The sequence below is a fragment of the Artemia sp. Qi Xiang Cuo genome, chromosome 15, assembly GCF_049724085.1.
Source record: "Artemia sp. Qi Xiang Cuo chromosome 15, ASM4972408v1, whole genome shotgun sequence".
Lineage (NCBI taxonomy): Eukaryota > Metazoa > Arthropoda > Branchiopoda > Anostraca > Artemiidae > Artemia > Artemia sp. Qi Xiang Cuo.
Window position 1 is genome coordinate 49,824,779 of NC_142808.1, and position 17,484 is coordinate 49,842,262.

The following is a 17,484-nucleotide window of genomic DNA, read 5'->3' on the forward strand; positions in this document are numbered from 1 at the left end:
TCAGAAATAAAAGAAGAGTTCACACAATTCAACCACAAGAATGTTAGCCTAAAGCTGTTTTGGTGGGTCTCAATTATCTACGCCCGTACAAAGAATTTTTAGGGGACGGGGTCAAGCAATAAAAAAAAATTAAACTCATTCTCAAAATTAACTACAACGTAAATAATTTTTTTCTTAAGAATATATGAATATAAGTGATCATGAGGGGTACAAAAAGCATTTGATTTTGCATAAGATAAACATAGAATTTATATTGGTTTTAGATGCATAAATTAAAAAAGTCGATGAGTTGAGGAATACAAATAAAAAAGATTAAATTATGCAAAGACGAATCGATTTTTGGCCCCGAATTTTCACTTATATTTAATATTGTCAAATTGTTAATCGTACAATTTAAAAAAAATATAATGTCTCATCAGTAGAGTAGTAGGTGCCATTTCTATAAAAGCTCTACACCTTTTCAAAGAGAGTGAGTACCCCCTCAGTATAGTAGTAATAGATATTACCTGGTCTGGTGGTCTGGTATTTTAGTCTAGTGGCAACCCTGTTTGTGAACAGGACCTATTATCCCCGAATTTTCGGGGATTTCCAGGAATAAAATTTGGTTTCTCGAGTATCACCCAATAATGATGTTAACTCCAGTGACCATTCCAAGCAAATAGTACTTTACATATCATAAGTTTTCACTGCTCTGTTGTTCGTTAATTTTCGTCTCCTTTGTTACTTTGCATAAAAACTAGACTGAAATAATTTAATTATAGACGGTTCATCATATATTACCAAAAGTATCATTTTTCTGAATCTAGGTTAAACTATTACGAATAGTTTTTCCATTATTCCGATAATTCGGGGATAGTGGAAGCCCTGACTACACTTTGATCTTTGCCGAAAGGCCGTGTATCTGTTCTTATCAGCTTAATATCTGATACGGTCCCTACATGGGGTCCAGAATATTAAACCGACTTTTGGAAACCGGGGGGATGTCGGGGCTTTCTCATATCCCATCAAGCGTTGGCCCTGTATTGCAGTACCTCCGGGATCGGCGCTCCCCTTTCGAGGGAAAATCAAATTCCATGAACCCTAATCAATTATGTGTATAGTGCTCCTCCCAAATTTTATATAAACCACACCTGTAGTTTCCTAGCCCTTTAATATATTGAAAATCACTTTTTTTTCCTCTGAAAAAAAAATTGTATATATTTTACAAAATTTAATGGTGAAAAAGCCAATGACCCCTCGCCATAATTAAAGTCCCCATGCATATTTTTCGAAAATAGTACGTAATTAATAACTGCTGAAATTTAAATTGAACCAAGATTCGAAATAAATTGCTGAAGTGATTGGTTTTGGCCTCAGACGGCTTGATTCTGTTGTGATTTGTTAGTAGTAGTAGTAGTAGTAATGACTAAATCCCCTTTTGGTTATTAACGAGAAAATAATTGCCAAAATCAGTAGAACTGCCACTGGTTTCTCAGAAATTAAAGTTTCGACTTTTCAGTCATATTGATAACAGAGTGAGAAATGAGAAACCCCTGATTTTCTTTTCTCAGAAACCGAACTTTCGAATGAAAGTTCAGTTTGGCTAGTCGATACTTACCTCATACGTTGGTACATCTATTAACAAAATTTTCAACGGTTTTGTAATACAAAGAACGGGGTTAAGACACCACAAATCCTCCGAAAAACGTTTTCACAATGATCCAATTCTTCTCACATAGCCGAATCAAATCAGTTTCTGTTTTGAACTAAATCCCTTATAATTCCTTAACTCTCTATGAGCGGGAAGGAGGGAGGGACTCTATGTACCAACGTATGAGGTAAGTGTCGGCTAGCCAAACTAGCCAAACGAAAGTTCGGTTTTGGCCGAACTTTACCTCATATGTTAGTACATCTATTAACAAAAGCTTAGATTCCAACCGATTTGGTGGTGGGTTCTTAAATCAACTAAAATAAAAATTAGTTTCAAACTCAAATATTCAAATGTATAAACTATAAAACATGTCTGAACCGCAATGAAATGTAGAGCATCGGTTCGATCTTCTATTTCATGAAGGTAGTGTCGTCTGGGAGTAGACTCCGAAGACCAGCCAGCAGCACTCATTACATCAGCAATTGGTACTGATTTTGATAGCGCCCATGATGCCGCCATGGATCTCGTGTCGTGTGTTTTCCCTTTTCTACACTCTTCTTTTGCTACCTCATATGCCATAGTTATGGCCTGCTATATCCAAGAAGAAATAGTTCCAGCTGCCACCTACTGTTGGGCTGTTTTAGAAAAAGAAATGAATAACCTTTTTCTCCCTTTTCTGATTGCCACATTAGCCGTTCACTCTGCGTAGACCGATAATATCCTCACTGGGCACAAAACTGGATCTACATCTAGCGTGAGAAGAAGGATAGGAGAAGGTATCTCATGAGCCTTCACGATTTTGGGTCTAAACGAAGGGAGAACCCTGAGTTACTGAATTATCGGAAAATTGTGCTGTACTGAAGGACAAGGCATGAATTTTACTCCTTCGACGACCAGATGCGATGGCAGTAATGAATAACGTCTTAATAGTAAGATCTTTCATATCAATATTCCACAAGTCAAGTTTTCATGAAGTTCTAAAATACCCTAGAACAATGCCAAATTCCCTGGCAGGAATATCATGTTGTGTCCACGGTGACTCGTGCAAAAAATTCTGTATCATTTTCGTCAAACAAGTTTCTTTGCTGATATTTGTTCCTGTAGCTAGCGATAGTGTTCCGCGTATTGCTGCTTTATAACCTCCTATCGTTGATGGTACGAGGTTTCGACCAGTCTTTAGATATATCATGAATTCTGCAACTGTCTGAGTACTAGTTTCGAGAGGATTAATCTTCCTTTCACTACACCAACCCACGAACACTTGCCATTTTCCATTGTACAATTCAATGGTAGATCGTCGCTGGGCCAGGCAATTGTACGGGCTGATTCCTTAGAAAAACCTCTCTTTTCGAGTCCATGCTCGATATCATCTAGCCGTGTAAATTTAGATTCCTTAGTGTTGGGTGGCGAAGTCCACCCTGCTGGAGGAGATCTGACTGATCTCCGAGGGGTATAGGCAAGTCTACTAGCAGGTTGAGAAGATTCGTGTACCAAGATTGGCGAGGCCATTGCGGAGCAATTAGCGTTATTCGGCAGCTCAAAACTTTTGAACCTTCTTCAGAACCTTTGGGATCAGGGCAAATGGAGGGAAGGCATATCTGTGTTTTTTCGACCAATCGCGGACAAGGGCATCTGTGCCGATCGTAAGAGAATCTGGAACTGGTGAGAAATATACGTCGATCTTCCGGTTCAATCGAGTCACGAATTGACCGACTTCTGGTAACTCGTACTCTTTTGACGGGGCTCTGAAGACACTCTCGTTGAGACTTCATTCCGTGGGCAGACCTTTTCCTTCTCGTGACAGTGTGTTGGTTACTAGATCTAGTGACCCAGCGATGTGTCTTGCCCTCAAGTGAACGTTCAGGGCCATCGTAATCTCGAAGAGCTTTATGGATTCCTCCTCTAGGGAGAAAGAATGGGTTTCGCCCTCTTTGCTTGTGTAATTGACTACAGTCAAGTTCTCCGTCGCTACCATGACCAGCTCGTTTCTTAGCTCCTCCGTAAAGGCTTTGATTGTGTTGGCTACGGCTCTCATCTCGAGGCAATTTATATGAAGAGATTTCTCTTCTGGAGACCAAGTCCCCGAAGTGTCTTGATGTGGATCATCTAGATAGCAACCCCGCCCGCAGGTTCAGCTGTCGGTGAATATTGTTTTGGAAACAATTTTGGAAACTTGAGAGAAAGCCCTTGACTCAGCCTATCTTTGTTCAGCCACGGTGAAAATGCCTCTTTCATCTCTGTCGTAAGTAGGATGTTTAAATCTATGTTGATCTAAGACCTGTCCTACAATCTGAGCATTAGTAACAAAGTGTCCCCGAAGTGTCTTGATGTGGATCATCTAGATAGCAACCCCGCCCGCAGGTTCAGCTGTCGGTGAATATTGTTTTGGAAACAATTTTGGAAACTTGAGAGGAAGGCCTTGACTCAGCCTATCTTTGTTCAGCCACGGTGAAAATGCCTCTTTCATCTCTGTCGTAATTAGGATGTTTAAATCTATGTTGATCTAAGACCTGTCCTACAATCTGAGCATTAGTAACTGACATTTCCTGAGATGAGTGTGTTGAAAGGAATTGGTCTTGAGCCCGCGTTGATGAGTCCAATCAGCTTCATAAGTTGGCTTTTTGAGGCAAGCGATTTTTCTAGAGCTGCCTTGATGGCGAGTATCAAGCTCTGAAAATTTTCCGGGGTTAGTTATACCCTCCTTACCTCCAGGTCTACCATAAACTTTAGAAATACGATCTCTAGCACAGGTTGCAATTCTGATATATTGCTCAGCACGAACCCAAGTATGTGCAGGAGGATAATCTGATTTCTTGCTCAGCATGAACCCAAGTCTTTGCTGGAGAATCATAATGGTCTTTACATTGTTCTGTACTAATGACTTTTGGTAATTGTGCAGAATTTACTTCTTCATTTAAGCATGCAATTGGATGGTTTGAAGATGGCCAGAGCTCACGATGTTACTTTGAACTGATAGATTTTGTTTTTGAAAGTGAACCCTAACCTCTTTCTGTGAGTTAGGTCTTTAAAGTCGGCGGAAAACATGAAATACTTTCCAGAGATAATAATTTCGGTTTATTCCTAATCTCCTGAGACAAGTCAGGAATTGAGCTCGAGACAGTATCTCTTCTCATAAACATCAATTTTGAGTATGCTCTAGAAGGAATATTTGAAAGATGCTGCTGACATCTATTAACAGAATCCAAAAACTTTATCAGGTTTTGGGATAGTGTCAGGAGAGACGTTCTCTGCCTTTAACATCTTTATGACAGTACCTAACGTGAGGTCACTGTATGATAGCATGCTCAGAGTCACTTGTGTGGAAGAATCTAAGGCAAAGAATAACTTTCTGTCAACTGATATGAGCTTTATGTCCTCTACTTATGCAGTTGATGGTAACAAAATGAACTTTGGGTTTATGCGTGGTGCCTGTGAAGCTGAAAATGCGTCTTGACATTTGTAAGCTCTCGCTCGGTCCAGGATGCCGAAAAGGTCAAAGAAAGTACTACGTTTTGAAACGATATTTTCTTCAATATTATAAGTATATACTGTTATCCAGCTAGCATAGCATATTTGTAATTAGACGCTGGAAGTAAATTCAACTCTAATCACCAGAAAAACTTTTCCCATGCCAGAACAGACCTATAGGCCAGCAATGTAGTCGTTACAATACTATACAATGACGGTACGTACGTTCAAGGCGTCGTGACCTTATATAATGGCGGTCTGTATTCCCAAAGCTTTATGACCTTATGTAATGAGGGTCTGTACTCCCAAGGCGTTATGACCTTATGTAATGGTGGCCTGTACACCCAAGGTGTTATTACCTTATGTAATGTCGGTCTGTACGCCCAAGGCGTTATGACCTTATTTAATGATGGTCTGTGCACCCAAGGTGATTTGATCTTATGCAATGATGGCATGTACACCCAAGGTGTTGTGACCCTATGTAATGACGGTCTGTACACCCAAGGTGTTATGAACTTAGGTAATGGTAGTCTATACACCCAATGGTGCTATGACCTTATGTAATTCCGGTCTGTACGCCCAAGGCGTTATGACCTTTGGTCTGTATACCCTAGGTGTTATGACCTTAAGTAATGAGTATTATACCATACCATAAATATTGGGTTTAACACACTCAAATGATTAAAATACAAATAATTACAAATAAGATACAAAAATTCACTTCTGTAATGTTTTGTTCCATGATTTTTTCGTACCACCAGGGTTGCCAGCTGCCAATATCTAAAAAGGGTTAAAAACTTTGGAAAAAAGGGGAGGTTTTACTCAAAGAGTGCAAGTCCGAAACATGAACTGCGCGCGCCTGTGAAGCCAAATATGTGTCGTGACATTTGTAAGCTTTCGCTCGGCCCGGTATGTCGAGAGGATCAAAGAAAATACCCCGTTCTGAGAATGACATATTCTTTGTTGTTGACTGCAGTTCTTCGGAGCGCTGCTTGATGAAGTTTTTCAGTATTGGGGAGACAGGTAACGTGATAAGCTGTTTTCTCTTGAAAGTCTCACTTGCCAAAACCAGCTCTGCAGCCGAACGAGGCTGTTGGACGGTAATGGCAGGCCTAGGGCAAATGGTGTCACCGAGTACTTCGTATACAAGGTCCAGTGACTCTACCAAAGAGATCTTGTCATCTGTTCTGGGATCGGTGTCTACCATCGACTGCTCGTCATCGAAATGCAAAGAATCATTGTCCTCATTCTCATAATTGCCATCACCTGTATCTTCTCGGTCTCTCGAGGCCATTGCTGAGGGACCCTCACCCCTGTTAGTGTTGGAGGTGTAGTCACGCTCGGAAAAGGATCTTCCATCATTTTGTTTAACAAACAATCTGTCACTTCATATTTTTCATTTCATCCTGGAGTAATTATTTAAACAATTACGATATTATAAATACAAAAATTTATCCAACTATAAAATCTTTATAATTAGACGCTGGGACACTGGTTATTAACAACTTTCAAAAACTGAAACACATTTTAAAGATTTTTCCAGCTTTCCTTGCCAGAGGGCCTATACGCTGTAGGCATTATAACCTTATGTAATGGTGGTCTGTACTCCCTAGGCGTTATGTCCTTATGTAATGACGGTCTGTATGCCCTAGGCGTTATGACCTTATGTAATGACAGACTATAAATCCTAGGCATTATGTCTCTATGTAATAACGGACGGTACACCCTAGTCTTTTTGAATTCATATGATTACGGCCTATACGCCCTAGGCGTTATGACCTTATGTAATGACGGTCTGTACGCCTTAGGTTTTATGACCTTATGTAATGACGGCCTATACACCCTAGGCGTTATGACATTCTGTAATGACGGTCTTTACGGCCAAGCTGTTATGATCTTATGTAATTTGTAAAATATAAACTTATGAAAGGTATTATCCACACTCAAATACTGGATTTACCGCAGCTAAACCATTAAAATACAAATAATTATCTGGCCTACTAAACACCAGGCTCATACAAAAACAAAATTATAAACTCATTTTCTTTTTTACGAAATAAAAAATGTTTTATATGTTGTATTAAAACCAAGAAAATACCTTGGATAGTGTCTATCCGTTCAACCCCTTGTACCACAAAACAGAAACTGATTGTATTCGGCCGTGTGAGAAGAATTGGATTGTTGTGAAAACGTCTTTCGGAGGATTTGTGGTGTCTTAACCCCGTTTTTTGTATTGCAAAACCGGAGAAACTTTTGTTAATAGATGTACCAACGTATGAGGTAATGGCGACGCCAAAAAGTAAACTTGTATTCAAAGGATTAAGACGTTTGTATATGAAAATGAAACGGGCATTACTATTTTCAAAAATAATTTAGAAACTTGATTCATTGGTGTGAAAAAGTTTTGTAAACCCGCATCTGTTTAATAAACTGGAGCTTTTGAGAGGTGCTCAAAGCATTCGGATTTATGTCGAAAGATATTACTAAAATGTTTAGAAAATACGTAACTCCTGTACTAAACGCACTCTTTTAAATAGCGCTAGTTTGGTTAATGCTAATGAAATAAAATAAAATTGGATGAATATATAATTGCTTAGAAACAAATTTGTGCTATATTTATACCACATTAGGGGGAGGGGTGGGGGTATAGCATAGCATATATTAAATACGTAACCCTGGGCGTAGGTAGAGGGGGGGCAGCTGCCCCCCAAGACCTTCAAAATTACATTAGATATGGCTGAAAAAGCAGATGGTTGGAAAAGCAGTTGATAAAAGGCCCTCCATCACACTATCGACTGCCCCCCCAAGACAATATACTGCCTAAGCCCATTTACGTAACCTTACCTAGGTACCTCCCCCCCCTAAACCCCAAAAAACAACAGTTTAAATATAGTTCTCAGATTGAGAAACCTCTGAATACTTGTTTCTGTGTTGCCATTTATACCGCATTTTGCGGTATAATACCGCAATTTCGAGATAGATACCGCACTTTTTCTAATTATACCGCGAAATGACTTTGATCAGCGTATTTATACCGCGAAATGACTTATCACTGAATATATACTAAGTAATGTCACCGTACGGGAAAAGGGACAAATATTTGCACTCTACTTCTAATGATATATGGATGGATAGGGTGCTGCGGAACTCACGAGAATTCGAACTAGTAATTAACGTGCTTCCAAGAGCAAATATTTCATTTAGAACTTAGTACTGTATTGGAATATAGGCTAATACTCATTTCCTGTACAACATTTGTTCCAAAATTTAGAAAATTATCTGTTGCTTAATTTACCTGATTTCTTATTGCATATTATTCATTCAAATCAAATGTGAATGCAAAGTTGCAGAGTTGCTGTCCAGAGGAAGCAAGTTATAAACCACTTATTCCTTCATGTAGCCTAGGCTGTTTCATGGTTCAATTGGGCAGCCCATCTGTAACCTTTATTGTCACGGGTTAATCAAAATACATGGATTGCTTCGTCTTCTCAGACTCTGCCACTTGTTCACCACTTTTTTCAAAAACGAAATGGTGACCACTATTGAAGCAAGGCTTTTCTCATTTCTAGTTGAACATGATATACCCTATTAAGTCACTTACAACTTGCTGAAATTCGTGAAAATTATGCCATGGCCAGATTTGCTGAGCCATGCTGGTCTGATTAGAATAAAAGCAAAAACATTGCTTAACAGGGTCTGGCATTTCATTTTCATGGAAAACTTTTTGTCAAACTAAAAACTAACCGTTTCTCAATGGATCTTGACTAGACAATAAATAAGTCTGTTGCCAAACAACTCTGTTTTAGTCAGTTTCTGTAATATGATAATGGATTTACTGGTAGATTTTCTTACTCTTTTAGAGTGCAATCATGGATCAGTATCTGTTATTTTCAGTTAGTTGGGACGGTCTATGTTAAGAAGACAGGCGCTTTCATACGTAACTAGACTGGAGGTTGCAGCACCAATGGGAGTAAGGCGAATATAGGCGAAGATAAGGCAAAGATAGACCAGGAATGGTAGTTTACATCGAGTGTAACTTTATCCGAAGGTTTTTTCTCTCTTTTCTTTGTTGCCTATAAGTTTCACCATTTTAGTTTCAAATTATCCTCTGCTATTTCAATCTGCTTGTTGGATATATTGTTCATTTGTAAAAATATTGTGTGCATTTGTTATGTGTGGTAAATCTGGGGGATTTTTCTTTTCTTTTGAATTCTTCTATTCTTAAATCAGTTATTTTTTTGAGCAACCAAGTAGTGCTGGCAAACAAAAGGCGCACACACTTGACCCTCTTCTTGAATCTATGGTTAATTCTAGTTGCAATTATCACACTACTATTGATTTCCGTGATAAAATCATGCCTTCTCTCTGTTTAATTAGTTGCTTTAATGTATTTTGTTTGAATGTACGTCGGATACGAAATAAGTGGGATAGTCTGAAATCATATTTGTGGTCTGATAATTGTTGCCCTTTTGATGCAATTGGATTAACAGAAAGATGGTTATCTGATAGTGAAACTTTAACAGCTTATGATATGCATGGTTTTATTGCTATTCATGTCCCTAGAATGGTAACAAAGTGCTCAGGGGGCATTTCTTTATTTACGAAATCTGATATTAAATTTAGTAGACGGTATGACCTTGAATCCTTGTCTACTTCAGTAGTGTCTAATAGTAGGACTGTTTATTCTCTTGTCATTGATCTGAAAAGCCAGTTTGCATGTGATACTGTTTGTTTGTTTTATAAGCCCCCTCTGTTTCCAACACATCTGTTCTGTGATTTGCTTGAACAGCTTTCTGGTGTGGGGACTTTCTCTAAAAAACATATTTGTCTTTCGGGAGAATTTAATTGTAATATGTTAATTGTTGGATCAAGTGATGAATGTAACCATCTCTTTGATGTGTTTGCTTCTTCTGGACTACTTCCTTCAATTTTTTTCTTTCTCGTGTTGATCCTACAAGAAATTCTGCCATTTTAATAGATAATATTTTCATTTCTCATTCTCCTAAATTGAAGTTTACTTCTGGTCTTGTTTTCACTGATCTGTCTGATCACTTCCCTATTTATTTATCACTTTTTGGGCCTAAAACTGAGACTGCTGTGAATGAGCAAGGTGAGTCTTCTTTTACAACTTTTACAGATAACGAAATTTCTAATTTAATTCTTAGTCTTCAGAGTAATGATTGGTCTATTGTTCTTGAAGCTAATGATGTTGAATGTGCAACAAGTTTATTTGTGTGTCGTATGGGAGCTCTGTTGGATAAGCATTTTCCTCTGAGGAAGAAACCAAGGAATTCTATACCCAAATGCCCATGGATGTCCAAAGGTCTGATCAATGCTACACATATGAAGGCGTCTCTGTTCAAGGTTGCATGTAAAAGTAAAACACAGGATGATTTTTTGAAGTATAAACATTATAAAAAAGTACTTACTTCCTCAGTACGTGCATCCAAAAAGCTGTATTTTTCGCTTGGAATTGATGAGTGTAAGGGGAACTTGCGAAAGGTTTGGACTATAGTTAATGAAGCTATTTCTTGCAAGAAACTCAAACAGTCCCCCCCATGTCATTACAGGAGTGCTGATGGATCTATTGTGGATAAAAATTCTTCAGTAAACGCCTTCAATTCGTATTTCACCCCTCTTCCTTCGGTTCCCATTCAACCCAAGAGTAGAGTAAGTAGTTTTCCCATAGCAGAAAAGTCTTTTTTCCTTTCCCTATACAGTTATATTGAGATTTATAGTATTATTTCCCAGCTTCCAAGTAGCCATTCAGTTGATGGTTTTCGTTTGAGTAACAATGTTCTTAAAAAAGTTGGTCAGTCTGTTTCAAACCCCATCTCACACATAACTAAACTCTCTCTTTCTTCTGGTGGTTTCCCTCATTTATTTACAGTTGCTAATGTTTTGCCTTTGCATAAAAAATCTGATTCATCTCTAATTTCAAATTATAGATCCATTTCTCTTCTTCCTGTCATCTCTAAGGTTGTTGAAAGGGTAGTGTATCGTAGACTGTCTTCATTTTTATTTAGTACTAAGACGACTGCAGGAAATTCTCTCATAACTAACCATCAGTATGGTTTTTGTCCCACTTTCTCTACCTCGTGTGCACTTTCAGATGCAACAGAGTTTGTGCGTGTTAATCTGGACAAGGGCTTGTGTGTTTTGGGTCTATTTCTTGACTTTTCAAAGGCCTTTGATATGGTTGACTACTCTGTTCTTTTGTCTAAAACAATCTTTATTTGGAGTACATGGAGTCCCACTAGAATGGTTAAGGTCTTATCTGTCAGGAAGATCACAGTATGTTTCGGTTGATGGTAATTCTTCCACTACTTTACCTATATTCAAGGGTGTCCCACAGGGCTATGTGCTTGGACCAGTTTTGTTTTTAATTTACATTAATGATCTCGTTGATGGTCTTCATCTTCTTGTGCACCCTATTCTTTTTGCTGATGACAGTAACTTTTTCATTGCTGCAGTGGACCTGCCATCTACCACTTCCCTGAAATTTCTTGGTGTGTATCTTGACTGTTTTCTTTCTTTTCAACCTCATATAACTCACACCCGTTCCCTCATCCTCCACCTGTCTTCAATGTTGCACCGGGTTAACTCATTTCTTCCCCCATATGTTATGCTTTCTCTTTATTATGCTTTTAATTTTCCTTACCTTCTTATTCCTGCTTTGTCTGGGGTAATGCTAATAAATTTATTCTCTACTCATTTTAAAGGGCCCAAAATAAGACAGTGAAGGCTTCTATTCATCTCCCTTTGTTTCAATCTTCCTCTGATCTTTATAATGATACTCGCATAGCTCCACTGATTCGTATTGTGGGTAAAAGTAATCTTTATTTAGCGCATTCTGCTTTTCTAAGCACACTTCCACCGCCTCTGCAGCATTTTTTTTTACGGACAGGCTCAGGTAGGTACTCTACTTTTTTACGTAGTTCTTCTCGTAGAATTATTATGCCCAAACGTTCATCTACAGCAGCCCAGAGGTCTTCTATTTATAAATCAATTCAATTATGGAATTCAATCCCACCGGATGTCCCGTTATTTCTGTCTGTAAAGGCAGTTTTTCGTCACGTCTTTCCAGTTTAGTAATTTCTCTCTCTCCTTCGTTTATTTTCCCTTTTTTCTCTTTTCCTAGTGTTTCTCCTTTTTGTGTTTTTCCCTTATATATAGTTATTATTATAATTTTTTCTTTTGTTTGTTTACTGTATGCTAGTGTTTATTCTCTTTTTTTTATTTCATATATATTGTTGGATTTAGGGTAATATTTGTGGTTCTTTTAGTTTCTTATTATTGTGTTGTATGGCCCACAACAAGCCAAGCTTCTTGGGCCAAATAATTTTTTTACGTTTGTAATAGAGTTTAGTATTATTAAAATTATTGATTGATTGATTGAACGTTTTAGTATCTTTAATATGATAATTGTCATTAAAATCTAGTCGTGATCATTGTAACGCTCTTTTGTTAGCCATTTCGTTTTCTATTTTTCCCCCTCTTTTTTCATACAATGCCACATCTCTGGGTCATTATACATTATTTCTCCCATAAAAGCTGCAAGAGTTACTTTTGGTATAAAAAATGGCCTTAGGGTAACCACAAATCCAGTAGGTGCACATGAAGCTAGATGCAATCTTTTCAAGCCTAGTTATTATGTCTCCAAATACCAATTGATTTCGATCAGTCATTTTAACTAGGGTCTGTCCCGGTGATAGAGTTAAGCTTCGGTAAAGAATGAGGAGCAGGGGGGGGGGTCGAGAAAGAAAGGGTCAAACACGGATGTCTTTGGCACTTCTGTAGACAAGGTGGTCACAACCTTCTTGGCTTTGGGACGAGAGAAGGAGTAAAAATATGCTGATAAATCAAAATCGGAACTACGCTGAGGTTTTTTTTAACAAGTAAATAATATGTTCTCTCAAAAAGCTGAAAATTGTAGAAAAATATCACTACAAATTGTATTATTCTTTACATTCTTTTTTTTTTAATATATTTTAAGGAAGTAAGTTGTGTAAAAACTACTTTTGTGGCGCAAAGCGTCTAAACTTAAAAGAAGAAATAAAATGAGCATTTGGTTCGAGAATGTCGTTTTATATATTTTCTGAGCCAGTATAAACTTTTAAATCTAGCATTCTCGTCTTTTGGAGTGCATCAAACTGTCTACTTTTTTTAAAAAAAATGTGGCGGAGGAATGGAAATATAGACTGTCACATTTGTCTCTTTTTTTTTGTTTTCAAGGCCGGTATATGAGAGGTTCCAAAAATAGAAAATTGGGAAAAAAACGACAGTATACACAGTATTTCTGGAGAAAGTGCCGAAAACAAAACAAATATTGATAAACAAAACTTTTAATTTAGTTTAAAACATAAAAGAGTAGATTATCCTGCTTCCAATTTTCTAGAGAACGGATGGTCTGGACGAGCTCTTAGTGATGATGGAACGGGTAAGAGTGCCCGAAAGTGGGAAAAAGATATGAATTTATCATTGGGGGCTATTTTCCCTACTAAATATCGGGTGGGTATCTGGGGTATGTTTCTTTTCATTTTTATTCTACCTTTCTTGATCAAAGTCCATGGCAAAATCTACCACTTAAAAAATTTGCAAACATTAGCATCCGTTTATTAGAAAAGAAGTTTTTTGTTGAAGTTAGTGGCGACGTATTTGCATTACGGGTGCCAAAATATATCATAAGTTATACCATGATTCGGTAGAAAGGATACCGCAAAAACACCGCTTTTTTCATCGACTGACACCGCTTTTTGGTATCGGTCGAGTGGCAACACTGACTTGTTTAGACAACATCAGATAGCGTCAATCTTGGCTATGGTCGAGTGGATGCCTCGGGTTTTTCGTGGCTGGTTTCCTTGCAGTATAGATAGATAGATAATTTATTCAGCCGCTAGGCCATACACAAACATTACAATGATTATATAACACAACAGCCAGTATACACTTAAATAAATGATATTAGTAATAACAACAAACAAAAGCAATAAACACGTTATTTACATGTTTTTAAACCCTCTTTTATAAGCCCAGTCACTGCTATTATCATCTCCCGGGATGAAGATTTAAGGATCCCAGGAAAAAACATTTCCCCATGACCTAAATACTTCAATCTCAAATCTGAAAAAGAGTGCGTTTAGAAAAGAGTGCGTTTAGTACAGGAGTACCAAATATTCTTACCTGGGTAAAGACCTGCCTTGATCATGAAGATGGCGCTCTAAGGGTGAGGATTTTCCATTGCACTTTGGATTTGCTGACCCCTCTGATTACCCCAAACGGGGGTAACTCAACAGTGTAATTTTTGGTAGTGGGGGACTGTGTTTGCGGGGACCTCTGTCCACACACTGAAAAGTTTTGTCCTTTGGGCCTCTTTTATGTGTCACCTATTTATTAGTTGAAAGAAAAAAGTATACAATTTGATGTTGTTAAGAGAATAATGGGACATTTAAAATTTATAATTTTGATACAATTATCATAATAAAAAATAGCATAGCATATATTAAATACGTATCCTAACCTAGGTACCTCCCCCCCCCCTTAAACCCGAAAAAACAACAGTTTAAATTAAGTTCCCAGATTGAGAAACCTCTGAATACTTGTTTAGACAACATCAAATACCGTCAATCTTGGGTTTGGTCGAGTCGATGCCTCGGGTTTTTTGTGACTGGTTTCCTTGCAGTATATAAAAGAGTGCGTTTAGTACAGGAGTACCAAATATTCTTACCTGGGTAAAGATCTGCCTTGATCATGAAGGAGGCACTCTAAGGGTGAGGCCTTTCCATTGGACTTTGGATTTGCTGACCCCTCTGATTATCCCAAACGGGGGTAACTCAACAGTGTTATTTTTGGTTGTGGGGGACTGTGTTTGCGGGGACCTCTGTCCAAACATTGAAAAGTATTGTCCTTTGGGCCCCTTTTATATGTCACATATTTATCAGTTGAAAGAAAAAAGTATACAATTTGATGTTGTTAAGACAATAATGGGACATTTAGAATTGATAATTTGGAAATAATTAATTTCTTGATAAACTTGCATGTTTGAAATATTACGGAAGAATTGTGCCTAAAATCCCAAGCATATGAGAGAGGTGAGCGTATACTCTATAGATTCCTGATGTATTTTGTTATTCAAAATACTCTGTAATTATTAAATACTAATTTTTTAATTGAAATAGAAATCAATTAAAATTTCTGAAATTTAGATTAACTCTCAAAAGCTAGTCTTAAAAAGTGAAATGTCCTTGGTCCCCACACATTTCATCAAGTCAATTGCGTTTGCAACATATCAAACTAACAATTCCTTGACTACCGCCAAGCTTCTTGGAATATTTAGATGGGAGGACCTTTGGCTACAGCAATCGATCGATCACTCAGTTACGTTACAATTATTTTTGAGCCTGATTACTGAATGTTTATGTAACTTTCTGCGGATGTAGTTTTAGTACCATGTCATTAAAGATGCCATTGAATGCTGCTTATTGATTATGTTTTCCCATCATATGATTTTTTTTGCCCGTATTTGCTTGATTGAACATTGAATTCCTTTTTGCTTTCGAACCTTGTTAAAAAACCAATAAGGATTTACTAAAATTTACCATAGAAATTGCAGGATAATTGAAGTCATATGTGAACAGGGTTGTCAACTGGACATATTGTATGTCCAAAAGATATATACCTATGTGCCGGGACACAATGACATAATGGGGCAAAAAATGGATATATTTATAAATTTGGGACATAAAAGGGATATATTTTGCAAATTTATGACATAAAATAGAATGTTTCCCTGCTGGATACATATTTTTGTAAAAAAAATTGTCATTTTTCACCAAATCGGTATTAAAACTACTTGTCTAGCACTAAATCTACTTAACTACTTATTTTCTACTAATTTTGTACAAACGTTATTATTTTTTGGAGTTGCTTGCTCTTTACCACAGACAACTATTTGCATATAATCTTGAAATTATTTACAAGTTTGTATTCTTTCATCTATAAAAGGTTTTATTTCTCCTTGTTTTTACGCTGATAATAGGCAAGCAGGCAGCTTTTTAGTTAACAATCGCTTACGGCTTCCAATAGTCAGGCAAAAACATCTATCTATTTATCAAGCATTACTAACTAAAAATTAAAAGTTAGCAAAAGAAAAAAATTAGATTCTTGATGATCTGGAATCAATTTTGATATCAATAGCCTAGATGTACCAAAAAATTAGCTTATTGTGATGATTCCAATTATATAATATTTTTTAAGTATAGTGTTACCCATTTAGTGGGCCAGAGGAAATTTGCCAAATTTTCAAAAAGGGTGAAAAACACCACATAAAAGCCAAAGGATTTTCATAGAAATAACGCCATCAGATTCAGCGTATCAGAGAACCCCACTGTAAAGGTTCCAAACTCCTATCTATAAAAATGAAATTTTGTAGTGTTTACCTGAAGAAGCATCACGGATTGTGTTTATTTTTTGTTGTTGCTTTTTCCAGGGGTGATCATATCAAACCAATGGTACTAGAATTTCGCAAGAGGGCTCGTTTAAACGAAAATTAAAAGATCTAGTGTCCTTTTTAAGTGATCAAAAAATTGGAGGACAACTAGCCCCCATCCCACGCATTTTTGACCTGAAAGTCGTCTGATCAAAATTTTGAGATAGCCATTTTATTCAGTATTGTTGAAAGGTACAATAGATATGTCCTTGGAGATGTCATGGCCCCTCAGAACCACCAGAGGAAGGGCCGCAAGTTATGAAATTTGCCCATTGTTTACATATAGTATTTGTTATAGGGAAGTATACCGACATTTTCCAAGGGATTTTTTTTTTGGAGGGGGGGTTTTTCACGGGAGAAATTTCCCTGGGGGAATTATTACCAGGAGAAATTCTTTATGGAACATTTCTGGGGGATAAACTTTCCAGGGAGGGGGATATTTTGAAAAGAGAGATATTCCCCAACGACCTTAAAAAGCATCAGAAACTAAGTGAATACAAATCTTTCTTCAAATAAAGGTATGGTAAGGAGTATTTATCAGGCAGAATCGTAAGCAAAAATTTTTGGGAAGGATTTGCAGCAGGGATGGAATTGTCCGGGGGTAATTTCCCGGTGGAAGAATTTTACATGGGAGGAACTTTATACAGAGGAATTTTTTATTAGGAGATTTTCCCCAGAGGAGGTGGATTTCCTGGTATTATCTGAAAAAAGATCAGAAATAAATACAAAAACTAGTTTTTTCTACTGAAATAAGGAGTGACATTAAAACTTAAAATGTATAGAAATTATTCCGTATATGACGGGGGCCACTCCCTCCTCAATACCCCCCTCTCAACGCTCATGTTTGACCGTTTGTCTATTTTCTGTAAGAACGATTCTTGAAACACAAGGGCCGTGC

General features: G+C 37.4%; 2 non-coding genes and 1 pseudogene across 2 annotated transcripts; all 3 read left to right on the plus strand.

Annotated features, from left to right (window-relative positions):
- The first annotated feature begins 878 nt into the window (after window positions 1-878).
- Window positions 879-1,053, plus strand: LOC148943790 (U2 spliceosomal RNA; annotated as a pseudogene).
- Window positions 1,054-14,273: 13,220 nt separating this feature from the next.
- On the plus strand, window positions 14,274-14,437 carry LOC148943791 (U1 spliceosomal RNA). Its single transcript, XR_016143015.1, has one exon. It is a non-coding gene; the product is annotated as a U1 spliceosomal RNA (small nuclear RNA).
- Window positions 14,438-14,817: 380 nt separating this feature from the next.
- LOC148943792 (U1 spliceosomal RNA) lies at window positions 14,818-14,981 on the plus strand. Its single transcript, XR_016143023.1, has one exon. It is a non-coding gene; the product is annotated as a U1 spliceosomal RNA (small nuclear RNA).
- The last annotated feature ends 2,503 nt before the right edge of the window (window positions 14,982-17,484 follow it).